Genomic DNA, 27449 nt, shown 5'->3' on the forward strand with positions numbered 1-27449 from the left:
GTCACCAATATCCAAACACACTCCTGTGTCTGCTGTATTACATACTGCCATATGAAATCATCTTCCGCATACCTCCTGGGTGAAACACCAGTGTTGGTACATTCAGATCTGTGAGGTCCCTCCTGACCTGTCTCTTCTGGGACACTGAGGCCCTGAAACACTCTTCCTGTGATTTTGACCTCTACCCTACCCTCTAAGCTAGCCCCGGTCATTCTCTCTTCATCAGACACACATATCGGTAGCATGTAAGGGTGCCGCACTCTCTCTGGTGCGACGTCTTCTCCTTTCGGGGTGTACTCTCCTTGTCACTCGATGAGGAACAGCCTCCGATGCGTAGTCCAATTTTCCCCAAGGGTGCTTCACTTGAACCAAAACTCGATTCCCCAGCTGTAATGGTGCCTCCTGCACAGGAGTTACTACAGGATGCCTTTTCCCCTGGGGCTTCTGTACAATCTTAAGTCTCAGTGTTTCTAACCGATGTTGGTGTTCCCACACCAAAGTTGTGGTGTTTATCTACGTACTATCTTCCTCTGGATCAAGCTCTAGCTCAGTAACCTTACGGCTGTTACGTCCAAACAGCAACGTGTAAGGCGTGTACCCTGTCGTAGCATGAACCCGGTTACTGTACACCCAGACCAGTTCTGGTACAAATTCAGGCCATTTCATTTTCCTGTGTCACGGTGTAGGGTAATGCTGGTGAGGAAATAGCAGATACGGGCTGGGTGAGCAGGGAAAACTAATCTGTCCCTAGACTGGGAACCCTGAATAGCCCTGACCCCAAAAGTATCTCTGATGGTGAGAAGGTTCGGGTCTCCACCCTAAGCCCTAACTCCTCCACAAGCCCTGCGCTAATTCCCCAAACCTTCCTCCGCAGAACAAAGGTACAGCAATCTCAAAGGAAAGGACTTCAGCAGCACAAACGAACAGCACTGCACAGCACGGCTTCCAGGTATAGAGTGAAACTCTATCAGCTGCACCACCTGGTGGAAGGCGAGGCTACTTAAAGGCTAAGGGGAGGAGACACACAGAAACTCACATCCACCAGGACATGGCAATAGAATTGGCATGAACCCATGCAGTACAAGAGGGAATTTCACAGTTTAAGTTACAGCGGCATCTAGAATAGACCGCAGACACACAGCGCTAGACAGCGTGTGACATCCTGTCATCTTCCTGTTGTCCTCCACAATTCTCAGAATGTAGATAAAGTTCTGTTGAAACGTTCACAGTCCCCATTTCTCTATGGGTGGTAGGGTGTAGTTCTGGAATTCTCAATGTTGTACAGTTGGTGCAATTCATCCATGACTTTTCCATGAAAACAGGCTCCCATCTCAGAGTGAATTCTTTTTGGACACCCGTATACGCAGATGAAGTCATGACAGATGGCACAGGCTGCTGACTCGGCTTTTTGATTCCCGGTGGGAGTCATGACTGCTAACTTATTAAAATGATCCATCATCACCAGACAGTACAGACAACCATTATCGGAGTGGCTGATCTTGAGATAGTCCACCATCAGCACTTCCAAAGGGAAAGAAAACCTCTTCACCTATATAGATGCTCTGTGTTTAGGGGGTTTAGTCATCTCACCCTGATGGGATTTCCGGTAATCTTCTTTCACTACTCGATTTACAATACAATACAGAAGCCGTTGTAGCCAGTGGAAAGTTCTCTCTGTTCTGAAATGGGTATCACTCTCATGGACTTCCTTCTTCACTATGGGCTTCATTCCTTGTGAAATCATTAGCAGATTACAATGAGGCAATCTGGGCTACCGCCTAGGGCCAAAGGCACCGGGGGTCCTTTGGCCATATTGTCCTCATTATAATGTTTTTTTTCACCACTGTCGGCAGTGGACATCTCCGGAGAGGGAGCTTTCCTAAAGCTCAGCTGCCAGCAACTCACAATGGTTTGCTGGCATCTACAAGGCTATGTGTGTATGTGCTCTTAGGAATAACAGAAGCTTTGGTCCTCTCCTCCACTTTTGGCTGAGATTTAGAGGATTAATCGGAGACATAGAACCGCTGTTCTCCACTTTGGAATCCAACCCTTCAGATATATGGTATATGATGTATAGTATTGATATACCAAAAATATCAGTAATAATCAATTAAATTCTAAAAGACATTAATCAATTTAAAATTTGTATTTATTTAGTTTAATTAAATCTGGCATGGAAGGATGAAGACGTGTTCTTGGCGAAGCCTTCAACTTTAGCAGGTGTTTCTTGCTGGTCAGGAGGCCACGAGTAGATGGTTCAAATCCTTCCATACAGGTACAGCATTGATGGTAGACATGCTGTAGTTTCTTCAGGGCGCTAGATGTGGGGGTTTTCTGTCCTCGAGATGTCTAAGGTGCCCTGGTGACAGCAGGCAAAAATGCAGCTTCCTCTGACAGTGCGAGCAGCCCTGGATAATCCACGCCGGCAGAATGATATCATCCGGCGGAAGATGGAACCTATGAGAAAAGATGTAAAACTAATGTAAGTAATGGGACTCCATATTAGAGGGTACTACTGTGGTGTCACTGTGGGAGAACATTAGAGGAATCTCATCACACAGAGGGCAGGGATCATTGTCAGTCATCATACATGTGACAATCCCACCACTGACAGATAACATCTGCTCCACATGACTTCTTCTCACTGACATCATACAACAGGGAGATTATTGTCACACTTACCTCGCCTACTTTCCCCCTCTTCTACTTTCTCTGTTTTTTCTTGTCTTCTCAGTTTTAGAAAATATTTTCTTTTCTTCTGAACTGGAGATTCTAATCAAAAAGTCAGAAAAAAATATTAATTATAAACTTCTAAAATATTTTCTTTGTATCTATATAGAGTTATGCAATTGATTAATATGCACCTGTAGCATTTCTGTGTGCCGTCATGTGGTGACTCCCCAAGGAAATATGTCCCCTTATTATCATGACATACTTGCAGCAAGCCACTGTGTTATCATATAATCAGTTAGATTAAACTTCAGTGTAACTTTCAAGAGCACCCATCACCAGATCAAAAGTTTCTGAGATTCACTCTTATCTTATGTCTGCTGCTCCCCTGAGTATTCTGATATTTGTTTTGCTAAAATCCACCCTATGGTTTTTTCCATGAGGGTGTGGCTCACAATTTTATATTGCAGAGCAACATAAAGACACGCCCCAGAGGATCCTGTGAGCACCACCCTCTTGGAAAAGACCATAAACATTAGCACTAAATAAGACCCATAACTCAAAAAACTGAATACTCAGGGGAGCAACGGGAATAAAGTAAGTAATTTTTGAAGCCTTCATGTGCTGATTCACATTATAATTTTGGATTATAGGCTATAGTTGGATGGCCTATAAACCTGTACATACCTGACAATGAGGACGAGGATGACTCGTTGTTTTTAGCAGTGAAACACTGATTGTCTCCATTAGTTTTGGAAGAGGAAGACTCTTTCTGCCTGTTTGGTAGAAGAAAGACCAGTAAATTAAAAGTAAAAACAATAGAAAAAATGAAGAACACCTGTTTGTGAGGCCAATTAGGACAACATAGAGGGGATACCCTGCCCACGGCCTCAACTAGTAATATTGGCCTGTCATGAGCTGGAAATGAATGGCTGGTCACAATGATCAGCTGTTATTGCAGTGTTATCACAAGCCAGACGCACAGAGATCAGCAATCATGGGGTGGTGGATGCTGGATTTAGATTTGTGTTACTCGTGTCTTGTATTTGGTTCTGAACATACATCAAAACTAAATCTCATAATAATAATAATCTACTCACATGTCTGAGTGTTTTTCACTGTTCTCTTGGGAACACTGTGGAGGTGACATAGGCTCTACATTGGTCATCATCCCGGTATTGGTGATATTTAGCTAAAACACACAGAGAAAAATAAATTGATTTATTTTTAAGCATTTTTGTAATTATAGGTTTTAGACATACTATTAGCCACATACTTACTTTACAAAACCTTTGATAAGATGATACAAAGTTTTTTATTTCTGGCCAGTCATTGTCCTCTCTTGTGTCCGCCTCATCTGAATTCATGTGTCTGCTACAACGAGCTACAAAGTACAAGTGTTATCAGAGATAATTAGTATAAGACCCGGTCAGACATTCACCCTGTTATCACTAATAATGATGAGAACTTATCTTCACATAAAATGAAAGACAAGACACACAGCAGTTTTCTGCAGATGACGTCTCATTTTACTTACTGATAAAGTAGCGGGTGTCCTCATCTGACTTTAGCTCAGGAACGAACAGGGGCTTCTGACTTAGAAGGTTGTCAAAGTCTAAGTGATGCAGAAATGGATGCATTTTGATCTCATTTGCTCCTCCTGGAAAAGGAAGACAAGAAAGAATGTGATAGAGTCATTTTTAGAGAAACTGCTCCATATCGGTACAGTTTATGTTAACCTGAACTGAAGATGTAACAGCAGACATGAAGGAAATGTACTGAAAGTCACAGCATGAAAAATGGGGAATGGATAAGTAGGTAGATTACTGAACCTCATGGACACAACCATTTGTCTGGTCACAGACGTGTAATAAGTCATAATACTATTATAATATTACCTGTCCCAAGTCTATCTGCTGGATCTTTTCTGAGCAGCTGAGTGATGATGTCCCAAGCATCAGGTGGAGTAGAGTATTTATGATATGTCAAAATTAATTTATCTGTTATATAGAAACAAATATTACAGGAAATGAAACGTTTTCATTTATTTTTATAAAAAATGTCCTTAATAAGGCTAGAAATTGAACCAGAAAACCAATGAAACCAAATAACAGTGACATCACAAGCATTCAGATTATTTTACTTACCCTCAAGGACACTGCGTAAAATATCTCTTTTTAAAGCCCCTTTAAATGGTGTACATCCATAAAGAAATTTATGTAGAGTGATCCCTACTGACCACCAATCAACGGGCCTTCCATAGCCTTTCCTTTGGATAATTTCTGGGGCCATGTAACTAGGGGTGCCAAAAGTCTGGAAACCAACAGAAGAATGAGATGATAATCAATAAATATAATTGCGTCAAATAACATCAGTGCAAACGTTTTATAGAGAAATTGTCAGAGAAAGAGAAAGAGATGAAATCTGTAAAGTACAAGACCTTGTAAGTAAAGCCTACCTCTTCATCAAGGAACTCGCTGGTGATGTCCTCAGTTGAAGCCTTGTAGATATCTGAGCTTGGTCTCATGAGGCCGAGTTTTGAAACCCCAAAATCGGTGACCTTAATATGTCCTGTTGATGATATCAGGAGGCTGTGAAAGAAAGAAATGGTGTCAGACCCAAGTAATTACCCATAGACTGTATAAAAACTATAATTTTTTTTCCCCTTTATTATACTACTGGGGTCACTTACTTGCCAGGCTTCAGGTCTCTGTGCACCACACCATAACTGTGCAGGTATTCCACAGCAAGTACCGTTTCCGCAATGTACATACGGGCCAGGGGGACTGGTAAAGGACCCCTGCGCTTTATAAGACTGGCACAGTCTCCTCCTATCGGAGAAAGCAAATATGAGAGGTGAGGGTTTGTTTCAATGTAAATTACACATGATGAGGGTGAATATGAAATAAGTGGAAATATTGGGACAAGATGGCCTATATAGAGATATACTGTGTAATGTAGAGCGTATACTGTATACTATATGTTGCCATCCATGTGGGCACATTATGGTCATATATAGGTGCTAGGACTAAACAGACGTGGGCTGGATATAGATACAATGGATGTGTCCTACCTGGTACATACTCCATGACCATACACAGATGAAGTTTAGTAGGGAAAGAGCAGAACATGGAGGCCACAAAGGGACAATCAGCGAATGCTGAGATGTCCCTCTCCAGAAAGGCCAATTCAAGTCTCTTTGGCTTTTTCAGGTTCTCCTTGTCCATTGTCTTCATAGCACAAATCTGGTTTGTGTCTTTATGGCGCACTAAGTGGACGGCCCTGGAGAGGAAGAAAATCCATGATTTATTACAAATTCTTATTAACAGTCCATCTATAGACCTCATCAAATGATCTCCTGTACTAATGGTTAATACTAGATGTGAGGCCATCACTATAAATCCATGTCTAGAAATGCATAAAATAATACTCCATAAATGATTATCAATGGAGGGTCCACATCCACGTCACATCCTAACTGACCTGACAGATAGATGTGGACAGTGATGTGGTCTCCTAATTTCTCTATGGGAATATTACATGGGCAGGACACCGAGGCATCATCATAAGGAGCCCTGGGAAATAAATATTATACCAAAGTAAAGCTCACCCAAAGGCTCCACTGCTGATCAGTTTGATCTGTTTATAGTCGCTCTTACAAGGATTTCTCTCTGGGTTCAATGATCCGATCAAGGCCTAAAAAGGAATAAGAAATGACATTAAGACAGAAAATGCAGGAGAATAAAAGCTCAAGATGCAGGAACGTCTCCCTTCTATATTATGTCCCCACTGATTACACTGTAGAGAACGTAATACAAGCCGGACCCACCGCAGACCCCATTATATTATAAAGGGAAATCCCCCATACACATAAATCAATACTGCAGGGAAGGATAAGGGACATCACACAGAGGGGGCAGGAAGAATAACGCCATTATCACACATAATATGTCTGATCTACATGACGAACAGTGATATCCCATTGTCATATGGGATATAATATGGGATGTATAATTCACACCCGTCATCTAATGATATACAGACGTCCCTCTGATACTTACACTGGCAGATTCCTGGATGATTTCTGGTGTCTCACATATTCCACCATCAGTATTTGCCGGCACAGTTATTCCTAAAATAATGAAGAAACGTTATTTATTAAATGTCTATATCAGCACTTAATAACCAAAAGAAAAGGAAGTAAAAAAGTCAAATATCAAAAAACATAACAAATTTTATTGATTAATCAGAACAATTCATGATAAAAAAAATAATAAGAGAATGTCAGACACAGAGAACGCTCTCTCTTTCAAACCAAGAACAACTGATCAAAATCACTTCAAAACCTATTCATAATGGTATTCATACAAGTTTGTGTCTGTTTAGAATGTAGCAGATATAGGAACAATCTGTAGTCCTCAAAATTAATAAGACAAATAAAAAAGAGAAACCTGCACAGTCTGGGAGGGTGGGAAGCAAGACCCCGACATGTGTTTCGCATAGGCTTCTTCCAAGGGGTATTGAAGAAGTTTTGCGTAGGCTTCTTCCAGCGGGTGTGTAAGAAGCCTACATGAAACGCGCATCAGGGGCTCACTCCCCACCCTCCCAGACCATGCAGGTTTCTCCTATTTATTTGTTTATTTATTTATACAGAGGATGAAGAATAAATCAACATATTCTTTGCCGTTCTCAATAACGAAATATTTGAATGTAAAATATTAGATGATCGTCTTACCTTCTATCAGATCGGAGTTTGGCCCTGGCTGACTATTATCAGGGTCAGCAACATTTAGGTTTTGCCCCTCTGCGGAGTCGCCTTTTGATGTGTCCTGATGGATATAAGATATACAATTAATATAACATTTCTCAAACACTAGATTACCATATATATAAAGCAGGAAGGATTAAACCTGGATTTACTTGACAAGTTCAGTATTGGACGGACAATTCACGGCCGCTCTATCAAGTAAATTTACATTAATATTTAAGCGACTTGTATCTACAACTGTTCTCTAATAACTTCTATCAGAACTGCAGCATTTACAAGGAGGAAGATTGTGATGATGGAGTGAGACAGAGGTAGAAATACAAGCTCCGCACCGCTGAGTACAGACTGTCACCACAGAGGATGGAGCCGCAGAGACAGGCTGCCATAAAATATCCTGTGTCTGCCTGGAGCGGAGAGAGGAAAGCCTCTACCATCATAAATCTGACCTTCTGCTATATGACTGGTAATCTGGAGAAGATCAGACAACAAGGACATGAGATGTAGAAGATGATGGATCCTTACCAGACGCTCCAGTGAGTAGGCCGGATACTCCAGTACAAGCAGGACATTTTGGGCCAGCTGTTTGAAAAAGGCCAATTCTCCACTTTGGGATTTTTCTTCAGCCTATAAAGATGAAAATAAACAAGAAATGAAAATAATCAATAAAATTCATGAACATATATGGTATTGCCACGTTTGTTAAAGTCTGATCTGTTAAGATAGGTGTTTATTAATTGTGTTAATTAATTCCCTAACACCGAGAAAAAAAATCAAAACCCTAGATTTACAGGTTTTTTTGCTCACCTCACTTCACTAAAAAAATGTAATAATAAGTAATTAAAGCACCGTATGTACACAAAAATGATATCAATAAAAACCTGAGTTCACTGCGCAAAAAAAGGCTTTACTTAGTTATATCAACAGAAAAATTACAATGTTATGGGTCTCTGAATATAGTGACACAAAGAACCATTTCATCTCAATTGGAATTTTTTTCACCTTGTTTCAATACAATGTATGGTAAATAGGATGGAGCCATTGAAAGCTGCAATTCATCCCAAAAAACAAGCCCTCACATGTCTATGCCAATGGAGAAATAACAAAGTTATGGCTCTTGAAAGAAAGTGAGGAAAAAATGAGAGCAGAAAAATGAAAAATTCTGTGGTCCATAAAGGGTTAACCAATCCTATTCCCTCCTCCCCCCGCATCCAGGACCTTCCCACCCCTAATTCAACTAACCCTTTAGATCCCACCCTCTCCTTTGTCATGTAGCCTGATTGCCCTGTTTTGACTCCAGGCTATTCTTATCTGGGTATTTGGCACAGGTTAAACTTAAACTTGTATTCCATTATTATTTTCCATTATTATTATATATAATTTGTGCAGATTGTCTGCTACTTACCTGGTGTACTAATGTCCAGATGTTCTGCTGTAAATGCTCAAGATATTCTGAGCTTATACAACCTTGGTGGTATTTGGTCAGGCAATCTCTCACAAGCTCCATAACCAGCCGGTAAGTGAAGCTGAGGACGCCATCGGGTAGTGGTAGCACAAAGTCAGGGTCATAGGTGGTAAGAATCCCCTGGAGTAGTGCTAACACCTGAAGTCTGTCTGGAGGAATTCCAGACATTTCAAGTAATCCAAGCGCGGTTAGTATATGACTAGCTATATGGCTTATCACACCAACAGCAATGACACCGGAATGTCAAAGTGACAACAGGAGTGTAAACACTTGTAGAAGTAGTGATGGTTAATTGTGATGTCATAATGGAATCTTGTGTTCTAATCTTAAAGGGGCATCTTACCTTATAAGGAAGTTGCCTTGCAACCCTTAAGTAGGGAAAAATATAGGCTCAGCATCAGTATCTGTTATACACAATAAAAATTATAGCGTTTTATATCAATAAGAAATTCCGATTCCAGCGCTAACAGAAATATCTTTCTGTGGGAACAGGGCATGTGGGGCTGGGGCTGCATCCAACCCTGGCATATGAAGCACGCTGGCCCATGTTGCTCTGCCACAACCACTTCCAAAGATGGGGGTCTTTATTACAAATATGACCCTGCCTACCAATGGAGAAAATCAAAATTTACTACTCCCAATAATTCCAGTTTTTAAAGTTGGCAAAATAGGTCTCTTTATAATATTAATAGTAACCTCTTGACTCTCCTTATAATAATAATAGCGCCCATCTGGTTCTCCTGATAATATTAAAGGGAATCTGACAGTGGCATCAACCCTCATAAGCCATCTATATGGGCATTTAGGTCATAGAACGTTGAAGAAACCGATACCTTGATATCTGCCATCTGATGTCTTATTCCACAGAAATCCACATTTTCTTTTATATGTAAATGAGCTGTTAAGATCTATGGGCCGGACATAGATCTCCCTGAGAATCTGCATCCAGAGATTATTTTCAATGGAACAGGTAGTTATCAGTGGGAGACATGTACATCAGGAGAGTAGACGGTCAGTCATTACATGTGTCACACTGGAAATGACTCTTTTCATTTATAATAAGCCCTGGATGCAGATTCTCAGGGAGATCTATGTCCGGCCCATAGATCTTAACAGCTCATTTACATATTAAGAAAAAAAGTAAATTTCTCTGGATTAAGACATTCATCAAATAGTGGCTATCAAGGCATCACTCTATTCAACTTTCTCTGACCTGCATCTTTATGTAGACGGCTTATGAGGGTTGATCTTACTGACAGTTTCCCTTTAATAGTGTGGCTCGGACCTCCTTATAATAATAGTGCCCCTTATGGGCCTCCTTATAATAATGATAATAATGGTGACTACCTGTTCTTTTTTATTAAATTAAAAATAATAATGCTCCGTCAGGCCTCTTTATAATAGTAATATTAATGATAAAAATATTAGATGACCCCACACGGTTTAGGGAAAGTGTCACTGAATGCAGAAGCCGGGTCTAAGCTCCTAATAAACACTACCCACCTCCTGCCCTGCTGTGTTATCACAGGCTTTATTCCCCTTCAAGCCTAAGCAGCAGAATGCCGGTATCTCCTCTTACTGCTCCATTTCACCTGCTGTCAGTAATGCAAAGTGCCTGGGCCCTGTTTTAAAGCCTCTTGCTAACCCCCTCCCACCATGTATCTAGTGGTAGACCCCATATTAATATAAGCCCCCTACATACCTTGAGCTGCCCCTCTCCAGCTGTCTTTTCTGGAGCTGATCCCAGCAGGTATGGCTGACAAGAGGCTGCAGCTGGAGGCCTTGTGCTTCAAGCAGCATTGTGGGGAGGAAGGATAGCTGTCCTGACTTCTGGCAAGGCTTGCAAGTCTCCTTCACGGCTGGACTGGGCATCTGGCAATTCTGTCAAATTATGGCTTGGCCGGTCTGGCAGTGGGCTGCATCGATCCGCAACACTATTAACTGTTAACAATTATAGTGAAGCAGAGAGCCATCAGCTCCCTGCTCTGCCACTTAACTAAGGCAAGCCACAGATTGCTTCCGGCCACAGGCAGGGACTGCAAGGGATCGGTACCACGTAATGGACATCAGGCAATGAGATGACATCAGAGACTGTAGTGAGGAGGAGCACATCACCACTCGGCATGGGAGTGTCGTGAGGAAAATATGAGTTTATTTCTATTTTTTTGCAGTCACTGCAGGGTACTAATATTATTACAAGATAAGATACCTAGGGGGGCACTAATGTCTCATAAAGAGGCCAAGGAGGGTGACATTGTTATTACAGGTTGTCCCATGGGGCTCTTTTATTATCACTATGGAGGAGGCCTAGAGGGGCTCTGTTATTATTATAAGGAAGCCCGGGGATATTAATATTATTGTAAGAAATCCCGGGGCGCTATAAATATTATAAGGAAGCCCAGGGTCCATTATTATTATTATTATTATTATTATTTTAAGCAGGCCCAGGGGGTCTCTATTATTATTGGGGCAATATTATTGTAAGAAGCCCTGAGTGCACCATTATTATTAGGTACAGATGGGGGCATTATTACTCTGTAGTGGCACAGAGGGGACACTGTTACTGTGTGGGATACAAAAGCAGGAAGCTCTTTCTATGCAGGGTACAGAGGGGGCATTATTACTACGACAGGGGTGGGCAATTAATTTTCCAGAGAGGAAACAAGAGAGACTGTGACTGTTGTGGAGGGTCAAACCAATAGGCTGAATTTAATTCTGCTCATCATTAATATTACCAAAAATAATTACAATTATTATTTTATAATAATAGTATCACTTAATATTAAGTAGAATTAAGTATGCTGACATCCCCCTATATACCGTACGAGCCCGCAAACAGCCTCCAATATACAGTATGAGCCCCTACACAGCCCCTTACATACAGTATGAGCCCCCAAATAGCCCCTCTATATACAGTGAGCCCCCACATAGCCTCTCTGTATATAATATGAGCCCTCACATAGCCTCCTATATATAGTATGAGCCTTCACATATTTCCTATATATAGTATTTGTCCCATAAACAGTATTAGCCCCCCATAGCCCCTCTATATGCAGTGTGAACCTCACATGGCCTCCTATATACAGTATATATACTCCTATGTGAGCCCTCACAAAGTTTCATAGTTTTAAAGTTGAAGATAGACTTAAGACCATCAAGTTCAACCTATAGTCTAAAATGTTGATCCAGAGGAAGGCAAAAAACCCATGGGGCAGAGATTAATAGCTCCATATTAGGGGAAAAATTCCTTTCCGATTCCATAAGACAATCAGACTAGCTCCCTGGATCAACGCCCCATCACAGAATCTAGTGCCCATATCATGTAATGTTATATTTCTGGAAATTGCAGTTGGAACCAGCTCAACACACCGGAGTAATTAAAAATTTGCAAACTCTTTATTGGAAATCCTTTAAAAATGAAACTGATAAAAAATTGGGCATCTTAGACAACAAAGAGGGGTGTAACAGGAATCAATCCATACGCGTTTCTAGCTACATGGCTCTTAAACACAGTGTTCAAGAGCCATGTAGCTCGAAATGTGTATGGATTGATTCCTGTTACACACACCACCCCTCTTTATTGCTTTGTTGTCTGAGATGCCCAATTTATTATCAATTTCATTCTTAAAGGATTTCCAATAAAGATTTTGTGAATTTTTAATTACTCCGGTGTGTTGATCTGGTTCCAACTCCAATTTCCTCAACTACCTCCAGCGCTGTGCAGCAGCGGGGACGCCGTGCTCCTCCCGGACTGGAACAGCATCTCAGGGGTGAGCTGAATTTTTTCTTATTTAATGTTATATTTCTCAAGAAAAGCATCCAGACTCTTCTTCAATTATTGTAGTGAATCACTCATTACAAACATCATCTGGCAGAGAGTTCCACAGTCTCACTGCTCTTACAGTAAAGAATCCGCGTCTGTGGTAATGATTAAACCTTCTTTCCTCTAGACGTAGAGGATCCCCTTTTGTCCCCATCGCAGGCCTAAGTAAAAAAAGCTCATTATACACATCTCTGTATTGTCCCCTCATATATTTGTACATTGCAGCAGGATCGCCCCTAAGCCTTCATTTTTCCAAACCGAAAAACCCCAAGTTTGATAATCTGTCTTGGTATTGCAGTCCACCCATTCCCTTAATAACCTTGGTTGTTCTTCTCTGTACTCACTCTAGTTCAGTTATGTCCTTCTTATACACTGGAGACCAAAATTGTACAGAGTATTCTAAGTGGGGTAGCAATGGTGACTTGTATGGTGGCAAAACCAATGTTCTTGCCATGAGTGTCTATGCCTCTTTTAATGCATCCCATCATTTTCTTTGCCTTGACAGCAGCTGCCTGACACTGGTCACTAAAGTGAAGTTTGCCGTCCACCCATACACCCAAGTCTTACTCAGTGACTGTTTTACCCAGTGTTTTACGATTTAGTTCATAATTATTTATTTTATTTCCTCTGCTCAAGTGGAAAGTGGTGACTACCTGTTCTTTTTTATTAAATTAAAAATAATAATGCTCCCTCAGGCCTCTTTATAATAGTAATATTAATGATAAAAATATTAGATGACCCTACACGGTTTAGGGAAAGTGTCACTGAATGCAGAAGCCGGGTCTAAGCTCCTAATAAACACTACCCACCTCCTGCCCTGCTGTGTTATTACAGGCTTTATTCCCCTTCAAGCAGGGCCGGCTCCAGGTTTTTCTGGGCCCCGGGCGAAAGAGTCTCAGTGGGCCCTTTTAACACATACACGATTCATGATGCACAGATACGGCGGAGAAATATATATATATTTATTACACATGGCCCAGCCTGCCCCCTCATCCTTCACATACGCAGACATATGCGTGCGCACACACGGTACGCAGACATATGCGTGCGCACACAGGGTACGCAGACATACGCGCACGCACACACGGTACGCAGACATATGCGTGCGCACACACGGTACGCAGACACGCGCACGCACACACGGTACGCAGACATATGCGTGCGCACACACGGTACGCAGACACGCGCACGCACACACGGTACGCAGACATATGCGCGCGCACACACGGTACGCAGACATATGTACACATACAGACATACACTTGGATAAAACAGACAAATATATATACACAGTTATACACACTGACATTCACATACATGCACTCACACAGACCCATTACTAATATTTTTAATATGGGGATTGGGGAAGCCTCACTCACCTGTCCCCGGTCCAGTGTCCTGTCCAGCAGCTCCTCAGGTATGGGGCAGTGCAGGGCCCCCGGCGTGTCACAGACTTCATGGTCCTGGAACATCAGAGGAGCCCACTTGCGGTCGGGTCCGGGCCCCTCCCGCCCATCTGTGCAGGACCTCCGCTCCGACGGTGTTTGTTTGCCGTTACTCCCCCAGACATGGCCGCGCGCTGTGCGGTTGTGTCTCCTAGTAATGACGCGGCAGTGGCGACACACAAGCACAATTAAAGGTGCAGTGCCGTCGACCCTGCCTTGTCATTACTAGCAGACACAGCCGGACAGCTCGCGGCCATGTCTGGGGGAGTGCCGGCAATCAAGCAGCGCCTGCGTCCCTGAACAGGTGCCGAGGAAGCGGCCAGGGCCCCGACAGTGAGTGGGTGTGTGGGCCCGGCCCCGACAGTGAGTGGGCGGGTGGGTGTGTGGGCCCGGCCCCGACAGTGAGTGGGCGGGTGGGTGTGTGGGCCCGGGCCCCGACAGTGAGTGTGTGGGCTGGGCCCCTCTGATTTTCCAGGGCCCCGGCACTTGCCCGGGTACGCCGGGTGCTGACGCCGGCCCTGCCTTCAAGCCTAAGCAGCAGAATGCCGGTATCTCCTCTTCCTGCTCCATTTCACCTGCTGTCAGTAATGCAAAGTATCTGGGCCCTGTTTTAAAGCCTCTTGTTAACCCCTCCCACCATGTATCTATAGCATCGGCGTCTCTGCCCCCTACTGGCGTAGCGTACATGTACATACCGTATCATACGTGTACGTTACGGTAAGCTCGGACCAATGAGAGGAAGTATCCGGCGCTCATCAGAGGAAGTATCCGGCACCCAATCAGAGGGACAGCTGTAACATCACGTGCCAACGTTAGCTGCTGGTCTGAGATTGGCTGGCGGCTGCTTCCTGTGATTGGGCGGAGCTTACAGTAATGTACGGGACGCTACATGTAGGGTACAGCAGCGGAGAGAGACCGGCGGTCGGGCGGAATCCAGCGTGGAGCCACAGAGCACCGATGAGTGTGTGTGTTCTGGCGGGTCTGGCAGTGGCATGGGGTTATTTGGTGGTGGCAGCGTGTTTGGTGGATCCAGCGGCGACCCCAGGAGCGGCTCTGACAACGGCGGCGTCTCTGGCGGTGTGTCCGGCTGTGCTTGGAGCAGCGTTTGCAGTGGCGGGTGCAGCCAGGGTGTCCTGTGCCATCTTGGGACACTCATGTGCTTCCTGCCGGGCACGGCCGCGGTGCCTTATGGGATTCGTTCACTTCGCAAACTGCCAATTATGTAAGTACATAGCCTCCCATTGCTTAGTGTTCTTGATTGTCTTTGCGGGCACACTCTCCTCCGTAGTGTAAAAACAAGGCAGCAGCGCAAGTGCGAATGCTCGCTGGGTTATGTCATCATCTTTGCCAGTGATGGTGCATCGGAGACCAGAGCTGTGGAGTCAAAGTCGGAGTCGTGGAGCCTGAGTCGGTGCCAATTTTGGTGGAGTCGGTATAAAAAGGACTGACTCAGACTCCAAAAATATATAATAAATTGGGTACGGTAGTGCAATGCAATATTTGCAAATTATTATGTTCTACATATCTTGATTATTATAGCAATGATTAAAAGGCTTATGTTCACATGATGCTACAATAAATGTATCACCTAAACATCAGCAATGTACGAAGGAGTCAGAGTCATGGAGTCGGAGTCAGGGAAATTGAGGAGTCAGTGGTTTGGCTTACCGACTCCACAGCCCTGGAGACAGCCAGGCAAGTGTCGCTGCTGCAGTTGTGTGTGCCTTTCCCAGAATTTCGCGCAGTATCCTAGATGCCAAATTGCAGCATCTGTATCCAGGATCGTGCATCTACCTAATAATGCATGTTGCAGCAGCCTCCAAGATGCATTAGCAGTAGGAATAGATATATTCAGATGCTGAATATGGACAAATATTTTCAATTAACACTACCCCACCACTATACTAGAGAAGCAAACAAAACCATCTCAAACTTTTATTTAAAACATTTTATTTACTGGAAAAAGTAATGAGGCAGAGGGCAAAAACATTTAATACAAAAAAAAATAAATTCATATATGTACTCTTTTAAAAACAAAGGAAAGAAATTCTGCATTAATGAGCCTTGTCATTTATTCATAACTCTGTCAATCTTGCACCAATGCTATCCAGACATGACATCCACATTTGGAAATCTCAATCCCCTTTTTTTGCCAAGAAACATCTAAAGGAGTTATTCAAGTCTCCAACGCTTGGTTACCTAAATAGAAAAAAATAAATAATATAATATATATATATTAGATGGTGGCCCGCTTCTAACGCATCGGGTATTCTAGAATATATATGTAGGCTGCTGGGGTGTATATAGAGGCTGCTGGAGTATATATAGAGGCTGCTGCTGCTGGGCTGTATATAGAGGCTGCTGGGGTGTATATAGCGGCTGCTGCTGCTGGGGTGTACTGACCAGAAAATGTGACTGCCTCAGCCAATCACAGGCCATAGTTAACCGGATTTACCCAAAGTCCATTTTCCCTAATATGGGTAAATCCAGTTAATTTGTAGCATATAGCACAGTGGGTAACCGAAGTCCATTTTTCCCTAATCTGGTGAACAACTGCAGTATATGATACTACTTAACCGTTTTTACTCAAAATGAAGGGACTTTGTCGTTTTTTAGACCCTGGGTCACTGCTCCCCCGTGCTGGATCTGCCCCCGCAGTGTTCGCTTTCTACCCTCCATCCCACGTGCTGGCTCTTATGCAGCGGGTGAGAGCGGGCAGAGTAGGCGTGAGTGGGTAGAGCAGAGTGAGGGTAGTAGCAGAGAGCGGGACAGCGGGGGGACAGTGGGAGACAGGAGAACACAAAGGGAGACAGTAGAGCACAATGGGGTCAGTGGAACACAGCGGCGGAGAGCAGAGAAGGGGTCATTGGAGCATAGCAAGCAAAGCAGGGTACAGCGGAGTACAGCAGGGGACATTAGAGCAGAGAAGGGGTCAGCGGAGCAGAGTGGGGGACAGCAAAACAGAGAAGGGTTCAGCAGAGCTCAGCGGGGGTTAGCAGAGAAGGGTCAGTGGAGCACAGCGGGGGACTGCAGAGCAGAGAAGGGGTAAGCAGAGCATAATGGGAGACAGCAGAGCACAGTGGGGGACAGCAGAGTAGAGAAGGGGTCAGTGGAGCACAGCGGGGAAAAAGCGGAGCAGAGAAGGGTCAGTGGAGCACAGCGGGGGACACCAGAGGAGGGGTTAGCAGACCACAGAGGGGGACAGCGGAGCAGAAAAGGGGTCAGCGAAGCATAGCTGGGGACAGTGCAGCACAGTGGGGGATAGCGAAGCAGAGAAGAGTCAGTGGAGCACAGTAGGAACAGAGAAGGTCAGTAGAGCAGAGAAGGGGTGTGTGTGTGTGTATATACACATGCGGTGTGTGTATATGTGTTCCCTCGCCCGACATCGCCGCAGCGCTGCCTGCACCCACCTCCGTGTAGCCACAGCCTCTAGGAAAGACCGCGGCTTGCGGCCTGTGCACGGAGGTGGCTGCAGGCAGCGCAGTGGCGATGTCGGGCGAAGGGGAATGGGGGAAGGGTCCCAGCGACGGCGGGTCCAGGCGGCGGGTGGGTTCCACTTCCGGTGAGCGTGGTTCAATTCTCGCGGCTGGACTGCGCCTGTCCCTGATTGGTTCTGGCCGGCCGGGATTGGTTCAGCGACGCGGGATTTCGGTTACGGAAGTGGAACCACAAGGCAATTATATAGTGAACACACATTTCACATACAGTGACAGAACTACCCAACTCTGAGACCTTATTGTTCCCACACAGCCTGTCCTTGGGTGGCTCCGTCTGAGATAAGGTGTTATATTCAGCTAGGATGCATTTTAAAAAGATTTCTCTCTCCAGTCAGGGTGATGAAGGACTGTATCCCTTATCCGCATTATACACCACAGGGAACCCTGGTTTTACAGATTTCTGCTGCCTTCACCATAGCCCATAGGAGACATAATATATTACCTTATTGTATGATTAGACACTAACATGTCCCTGTGGACATTACAGCTGTGTTAAAAAAAACAAACAAAAAAATGAGATAAGGCGACACTCTCACCCTTCCTGGGGATGGATGGCACAGTGAGCACCATTTATGGCCTCCCTCCAGGCAGGAGCAGAACCTGCAGGGGGGGCGAGTATAGGAGCAGTGAAAAGAGAAAAAAAACATCACATGGACTGTGAATGCCAGTTTGAAAAAAGAAATATGAAGCATTTCCCACCTTTGGTCCCTAGAGGGAGGGCTTACAATGTTTCTAGTTTGAAAGAAAAAAAAATGTGATGCTTCTCCCCTTTTGGTCTTTAGAGGGGGGCTTGCAATGTTAAAAATTTATAGCACACCCCCTGTAACTGATGAACTATAAATTCAGTGGCCTGAACACAGAGCATTGTCAGAAGGTTCCGGTAAATCCAGGTAACTGCTAGCATAGTGCACAGCAAGGCAATCTGATAAACCACTATCCACTAGAGAATGAAATCCACCCAATGTACAGAGTCACTGCTGCCCCAAGAAAGATTGAAGAAAACAACCAGCGTGTATTTGTTGTTTTAGGAAATAGGCTGTGAGACTTTTTTTTTTTTTACAGGCTAGGTTTTATTTTTACATGGTGTTTTTTTAATACAGATCCCATGGTGTTGTGGATCCGCCGGCTGCTGGGCGTAAGTATGTACCTTACCTACCAGTGTCTTACATCTGCCAATATGTATAACATTTTTTATTCACTTCTGGGTGTCTATGGGTAAATTACCTTACTTGATGCAATACGCAGTCACACTGTGACAGTGATACCACATGGAACGGTGTGAAGTCTACCATTTTGTCATGTCTGCAGCTTTTTGAGCGCTTTATGAATGTGTAAGGCCGTATTCCCTTTGACAGTAGTTGCACGGTGCATCACCAGTCTTATACTGCTTTTTTTAGAACATACCTGACCTGCCCAGTTTGCTCTAAAGTATCAGAGCGACTGGACAAACATCTACACGGAGTGTGCATGACCCAGAATTCTGCCGAGGAGAGGAAAGCCGCTACTGCTGATGCAAGGGCCAGAGTTAGAAAAATCACATCCAAAGGGACAAGCATAGACGAGGAGGACATTATGTCTCTTCAAACATTGGCCAACGTAATCCCTTTCCTTGAGGATAGAGGGTTCCTCATAGTCCGGAAGCCAACTGCGGCCAGGTAGGCTCCACTTTTTCCTATCAATCTTTTGGCTATATCACATGACTTTGTATGTTTAATATATTAGTGTTGAATGATCTGATCGGCCCAACTTCAGGATGGATCAGGCGCTTTTTTGGCTGACTGGGTTTAAGGTTAGGGCCGATCACCAATTGTCGGTCAGATTGGGTCGATGCTTTTGACCCCATCTAACCCAGGATGGCTCATCACCATTTGATATGCATGTCCGTTAATCAGGTGGCTTTTTATAAATTTACAGTACTGTCCAATGTGAGGAGCAGACTGCAGGTGCACAGCAGCACTGCCCCTGCGGTGGAATATGAAGTGGTCCAGGAGAGCGAGATGTCCGAGAGTGTGTAAGTGTCTGCCAGTCAGCCAGTCTGTGTCAGTCAGTCTGCGTCAGTCAGTCTGTCTGTCTGTCTAACTCACACATAATGCTTTCTTTCCTCGCAGTGCCAGTGCCGTGCATCCCTCTGCTCAGTCAACTCAAGAATCTCCTTCAAGAGAAGAAGACTACCAGAGATCGCCTGTACAGTGAGTTTATTGCTTAGTCTTTTCATTAGGATACACCCAGCATTCAGTTATCCGGTGAACCACTGCACCATATGCTACTACTTAACCGGAATTACTCAAAATGAAGGGACTTTGTCGTTTTTTAGACCCAGGGTCACTCCCACTGTCAGAGGTGCGGGCATTCAGGTGTCTGATGCCCGTCCCAGCTGGCCAGGGGAGATACCACCACCAGCAGCCGCGTCCCAGCTGGCCAGGGGGGGGGACACCACCACCAGCAGCCGCGTCCCAGCTGGCCAGGGGAGATACCACCACCAGCAGCCGCGTCCCAACTGGCCAGGGGGGACACCACCACCAGCAGCCGCGTCCCAGCTGGCCGGGGGGGAAACCACCACCAGCAGCCGCGTCCCAGCTGGCCATGGGGGGACACCACCACCAGCAGCCGCGTCCCAGCTTGCCAAGGGGGGGGGACACCACCACCAGCAGCCGCGTCCCAGCTGGCCAAGGGGGGGGGGACACCACCACCAGCAGCCGAGTCCCAGCTGGCCAGTGGGGGACACCACCACCAGCAGCCGAGTCCCAGCTGGCCAGTGGGGGACACCACCACCAGCAGCCGCATCCCAGCTGGCCAGGGGGGGGAAACCACCACCAGCAGCCGCATCCCAGCTGGCCAGGGGGGGAAACCACCACCAGCAGCCGCGTCCCAGCTGGCCAGGGGGGGAAACCACCACCAGCAGCCGCATCCCAGCTGGCCAGGGGGGAAAACCACCACCAGCAGCCGCATCCCAGCTGGCCAGGGGGGAAAACCACCACCAGCAGCCGCATCCCAGCTGGCCAGGGGGGGGAAACCACCACCAGCAGCCGCGTCCCAGCTGGCCAGGGGGGGACACCACCACCAGCAGCCGCGTCCCAGCTGGCAAGGGAGGGACACCACCACCAGCAGCCGCGTCCCAGCTGGCCAGGGGGGAGACGGCCTTTGCTGGCTCACGCCATACACACATATACATATATACTCAAACCAAGGAAGAAGAGGATAGCCGGGTTGCGTTATCATGGAGGCTGGAAAGCCGCGTCTCCACAATGCTTCATTATCTAACTGAAGAAAAAAAAAAAAGGGAAATTAATTTGCAATAATATAAATAAATATATAATATATTATGATACAATATATAATATATATATATAAGACCACCAGCAGCCGCGTCCCAGCTGGCCAGGGGGGACACCACCACCAGCAGCCGCGTCCCAGCTGGCCAGTTGGGACATACACATAAAGAAACACACATACACAGGGAGTAAGGCACACAGGAGGAAGACAGCACACAAGGGGGAAGAGCTCCTATCGGAACGTCACCCCCCTCCCGATGCGATAGCATCGGGCTTCCAACTAGTATAAAATATATATATACACACTAGATGGTTGACCGATTCTAACGCATCGGGTATTCTAGAATATGTATGCGGTACACCGGGCGCAATCAGCACAGCAGTTTTTACATTTGGCGCCAATATCGCTGATTGGTCGCTGCCGACGGCCGCGGCGCTGCTTGTGCGGGTACTTCCGCTGCGAGATGACCGGCTGCTCGCAGCAGAAGCATCCCGAATGGTGGCGCCGCTGCCCGGTCCTCCCTTCACTCTTAGGCTGTGTGCCCACGTAGCGTTTTACAAGCGTTTTTGATGCGGAATTTCCGCAGCGGAAACGCTTGTAAAATGCTTGGTAACCCGCACCCCATGATCCCCAATGGGTTTCCGCAACTTCTATGCACATGCTGCGGATTTTTCCGCAGCGTTTATGCCGCGTTCAAAAATCCGCACCATGTCATTTAATTTTGCGTTTCCGCAAGCGGAATTGCCTTTGTCCAATGCATAAAAAACGCAAGGCAATTCCGCATGTGGAAAACGCGTGATAAACGCGCGAAAAATGCGCGATAAACGCGTGCGGAATTCCGCATGCGTTTTTCCGGGAGAGGACTTGCATTTATGCAGCAGAAATTTTCTGCTTCATAAATGCAACGTGGGCACATAGCCTTACAGTCGGGAGATCAGCGGTCCTAGCCGCTGATCTCCCAACGGTAGCCGCATGGAGGTCAGCGGCGCCGCCGGTCGGGGTAGTTCTGCTGCGATCAGCCGGTCATCTCCCGGCTGCATAGCCGCTGACCTCCGTGCGGCAGATGAGCCGCTAACGGCCGCCATCTTTTTTCTGAAATCCCGCGTCGCTTATTGGCTGCGGCCGGACCAATCAGCGACGCGGGATTTCCTGGACAGACAATTATATATATTAGATTTTATTTATGAAGATTTAGGAATAATGCAATACATGCGGACGGGCGGGCGGCGGTGTAGGTCTGCAGTGGTGTGTATGAGCGGCGGCTGTGTGCCCCGATGGCTGTGTCACCCTGTGGCTGTGTCACCTTGTGGCTTTGTACTCCTGTAGCTATGTCCTTCTGTCTCTGGCGGTCTCCCCCGTGTGCGCTCTCTGTCTGTGCCTGTCCGCCTGTCTCTGGCTGTCCCCCTGTCTCTGGCTGTCCCCCATGTCCCCCTGTCTCTGGCTGTCCCCCATATCCCCCTGTCTCTGGCTGTCCCCCATATCCCCCTGTCTCTGGCTGTCCCCCATATCCCCCTGTCTCTGGCTGTCCCCCATGTCCCCCTGTCTCTGGCTGTCCCCCATGTCCCCCTGTGTCTCTGGCTGTCCCCCATGTCCCCCTGTGTCTCTGGCTGTCCCCCATGTCCCTCTGTCTCTGGCTGTCCCCCATGTCCCCCTGTGTCTCTGGCTGTCCTCCATGTCCCCCTGTCTCTGGCTGTCCCCTATGTCCCCCTGTGTCTCTGGCTGTCCCCCATATCCCCCTATATCTGGCTGTCCCCCATGTCCCCCTGTCTCTAGCAGTCCCCTTGTCTCTGGCTGTCCCCCATGTCCCCCTGTGTATCTGGCTGTCCCCCTGTCTCTGGCTGTCCCCCATATCCCCCTGTCTCTGGCTGTCCCCCATATCCCCCTATATCTGGCTGTCCCCCATGTCCCCCTGTCTCTAGCTGTCCCCTTGTCTCTGGCTGTCCCCCTGTGTATCTGGCTGTCCCCCTGTCTCTGGCTGTCCCCCATATCCCCCTGTCTCTGGCTGTCCCCCATATCCCCCTGTCTCTGGCTGTCCCCTATGTCCCCCTGTGTCTCTGGCTGTCCCCCATATCCCCCTATATCTGGCTGTCCCCCATGTCCCCCTGTCTCTAGCTGTCCCCTTGTCCCCCTGTCTCTGGCTGTCTCCCATGTCCCCCTGTGTCTCTGGCTGTCCCCCATGTCCCTCTGTCTCTGGCTGTCCCCCATGTCCCCCTGTGTCTCTGGCTGTCCCCCTGTGGCTCTGCTGCAGGCACCACCCCCTGTCCTCTGCTCCTGTCCTGTGTGGCCCTGTGTCCCCCTGTTCTGGTCCTTTGCCCCAGTCCTGTTGGGACATAGGATCGTTGAGTGTACCTCAGTTAAGGATGACAGCAGCCGGCGGGCATCCTCTGCTCTTTGAAGAAAATGGCAGACACGGCACTAGAGATAGCCTCCGCCTCTCCGGGAAGGGAGAGTTCTGTTCTCCCGCGGAGGCTCTTGGGAGTTGTAGTTCTCCAGGCGCTGTCACTGCCTCTTCTGGCCTGGGCGTGGACTACATCTCCCAGCATGCTGTGCGGCTTCGGCCTCAGACAGACAGCTGGCTTCCCAGCAGCGTCACGTCCCCCCGCCCCCCAGCCATTCACACAGGGACGGGGAAAGGAGGAAACAGAGCAGGCTGGAACATTGAGCCCGCGCCTCCCTCTCCCCCTCCCCCCACGGCCATTCTACATTGTGCTCCGGACGGGGCCACAAGCAGATCACCCTGTCCCTGCCTCTGATGCCACACTGTACACTGCCCCCCACATTGAGCCCGCAGCCCGTGCGCGTCCCCTACCGGCCGTTAACATTGTACATTGCACAATGAGTGACAAGCCAGCCGGCTCCGAGTCAAACACCCTGACTCCGCCCCCGCCGTGCAACATCCCCGTTTTACGCGATTTGAGGGTCTTTTGAAGTATTTTTTTTGCGGCGGCCATCATCCGGGGGAGGGGCTGATGATACCACACGCACTTAAAATTCAATCTGCAACAAAAAAGTCACTGACCCGTTTTTCACATGAAATTTGCAAAATAAAAATAAGCGTACGTGCGGACGCGCCTCCGTTCAGCGCAGCGTCCGTTATCACGCTCATCGCATGAATTACGGAAAAAAAACGTAAACTTTCTCTTTTTTTGGGCGCACTTTTTTTTCCACCCTATTGGGCTAGCTAAAGGCGAAACTGTCCATGGACAGCCCGCCACCTGCTGCTCGTTCACCGCATTGCATCTCCTAACCCAGATAATGGTGTTTGAGGGTTCCGTGGTCTGCTGCACCACCTGCCTGGGGTCGGCAGATCGCATGGCCCTAATCCGGTTAATTTGTGCACTTTGTGATTTTGGGGTGATCTTTTTCGTGCAAATAGGGCGTAGTCGCAGAGGCGCGGGAGAGGCGGCATATCGTTCGGCCGGTCTCGGCGGTGGGGCACGCACCAGTCTCGCGACCGCCGGGGCGACGGAACGGCCGCAGCGGCCCAAAGAAGCGCCACGGCGAGGGGGAAAAAAAATCCGCAAAAGCGGAGATGCTGCCCTCCGGGGCGTCGCCCCAGGGCCCGGCGTACCGATTTTCGAGGCAATCCGCCAAAATTTCCGTTTTTCCAGAGTCAGGCTGTAACCCTTCAGGTGGGAATGCTGCACTCGGAGAGGATCTCCTTTCATGTGCTATCCGGACTCTCTCACTCCCTTTTGCTAGGTCTTGCCTGGCTACAGAGACATGAACCCATCCTGAATTGGTGATCTGGTGAGGTGCTCCGTTGGGGGCAGGATTGTCATGAGACTTGCCTGGTTCCGGTTCGTCTGGCTCGACCTCCGTCTACTCCGGCTAATCTACTTGGTCTGCCGGCACACTACTGGTCCTATGCGGACGTCTTCGACAAGAAGGAAGCTGAGACACTACCACCTCATAGGCTGTATGATTGCCCTATCGACCTGGTACCCGTTGCTTCTCCTCCCCGCGGGCGTATCTACCCCTTGTCGCTGGCTGAGACCCGGGCCATGACTGAGTACATCGAGGAGAATCTTGCTAGGGGATTCATCCAGAAATCTACTTCCCCGGCTGGAGCAGGATTCTTCTTCATTAAAAAGAAAGACGGCTCGCTTCGGCCGTGTATTGAATACAGGGGTCTTAACCAGATTAACATCAAGAATATGTACCCCCTGCCTCTAATCTCGGAGCTGTTCGAGTGCCTTAAAGGCGCAAGGGTCATCACCAGGCTCGATCTTCGTGGGGCATACAATTTGGTCCGGATCCGCCAGGAAGACGAGTGGAAGACGGCATTCAACACCCGGGACGGTCACTATGAATACCGCGTGATGCCCTTTGGTCTCTGTAATGCCCCAGCCGTCTTCCAGGAGCTGGTTAACGACATCTTCCGTGATCTCTTGGATTCTTGCGTAGTGGTGTACCTGGATGATATCTTGGTCTTCTCTCCGGATCTGCCCACACACCGGAGGAATGTTCGTCAGGTTCTGCTAAGGCTCCGGCAGAATCGTCTCTACACAAGACTTGAGAAATGTCTCTTCGAACAGACTTCCCTTCCGTTCCTGGGATATATTATCTCCGAGACTGGTCTTCGGATGGACCCCGAGAAGTTTTCTGCCGTCTTAAAATGGCCCCGACCGGAGGCGTTGAAGGCGATTCAGCGATTCCTGGGCTTCGCAAATTATTACCGCCTCTTCATCCCTCATTTCTCCTTTCGGACTGCTCCCATCTCCACGCTCACCCGTAAGGGAGCAAATCCCAAGGAATGGACTTCCGAAGCGGAGGAGGCCTTCGTCTCCCTAAAACAAGCTTTCTCCTCCGCCCCTGTGCTGCACCGTCCGGATTGCAACAAGCAGTTCTTCCTGGAGGTTGATGGTTCCTCCTCCGGAGCCGGAGCGGTGCTCACCCAGAAATCCCCATCCGGGAGAATGGTAACCTGTGGCTTCTTCTCCAAGCTCTTCTCCTCATCGAGCGCAACTACTCCATAGGAGATCGTGAGCTGCTTGCCATCAAATTGGCGCTGGAGGAGTGGCGCTACCTGCTGGAAGGGGCTCTGCACCCGGTGATCATCTACACAGATCACAAAAACCTGGCCTCTTTACAAAACGCCCAGAGACTCAATCCGCGTCAGGCCCGGTGGTCTCTGTTCTTTGCCAGTACGTGTAGGGATAGTCCAGGCGGAAAGGAAAATAAAGTGGCAAATCTACTGTATTACTGAAGCTAGAAACGGAGGGTGCTGTGCCTGATACTGCGTGTGCCAATCGGATGTCCTTGAACTGTCCAGTAAACTTTTGTTGGTTAAAATGAATTGGATGTGCACTGAGTTGTGTACGGCTGTTCCTAAATATGTATTTAGTGCCCCAAAGTCGTAGTCTATATGCCTTTAAGATGTAGCAGAGCCAGCAGCTGCCTGATTATGTTTGCACAATGTTAATATTTTAGTTTGCAGATAATGTACACGAGAATTCAGTACATACACACGTGGTCAAAATTGTTGATACTCCTCATTTAATGAAAGAAAAACCCACAATGGTCACAGAAATAACTTGAATCTGACAAAAATAATAATAAATTAAAAATCTATGAAAATGAACAAAATGAAAGTCAGTCATTGCTTTTTAACCCTGCTTCCACAGAATTTTAAAAAAAATGAAACTCATGAAATAGACCTGGACAGAAATGATGGTACCCCTGAAAATAATGTGACAAAAGGGACATGATAAATCAAGTTGTGTCCACTAATTAGCATCACATGTGTCTACAATCTTGTAATCAGTTAGTGGGCCTGTATATAGGGCTACAGATACTCACTGTGCTGTTTGGTGACATGGTGTGTACCACACTCAACATGGACCAGAGGAAGCAAAGGAAAGAGTTTGACAAATCAAAGAGACGGATAATACGAATGGTAACAAAAGAGCCCAGGATAACTTCTAAAGAGATTAAAGGTGAACTTCAAGCTCAAGGAACATCAGTGTCAGATCGCACCATCCGTCGTTGTTTGATCAAAAGTGGACTTCATGGGAGACGACCAAGGAGAACACCATTGTTGAAAAAAAGTCATAAAAAAGCCAGACTGGAATTTCCCAAACTACATGTTGTCAAGCCACAAAGCCTCTGGGAGAATGTCCTATGGAATGATGAGACAAAAATGGAAGTTTTTGGCAAGGCACATCAGCCATGTTCACAGACGGAAAAATGAAGCATATCAAGAAAAGAACACTGTCCCTACTGTGAAACATGGAGGAGGCTCTGTTATGTTCTGGGGATGGTTTGCTGCATTTGGCACAGGGTGTCTTGAATCTGTGCAGGGTACAATGAAATCTCAAGACTATCAAGGGATTCTAGAGAGAAATTTGCTGCTCAGTGTCAGAAAGCTTGGTCTCAGTCGCAGGTCATGGGTCTTACAACAGGATAATGACCCAAAACACACAGCTAAAAACACCCAAGAATGGCTAAGAGGAAAACATTGGACTATTCTGAAGTGGCCTTCTATGAGCCCTGACCTAAATCCTATTGA

The sequence above is a fragment of the Phyllobates terribilis genome, unplaced genomic scaffold, assembly GCF_046119375.1.
Source record: "Phyllobates terribilis strain yellow unplaced genomic scaffold, ASM4611937v1 Scaffold_3__8_contigs__length_932513732, whole genome shotgun sequence".
Lineage (NCBI taxonomy): Eukaryota > Metazoa > Chordata > Amphibia > Anura > Dendrobatidae > Phyllobates > Phyllobates terribilis.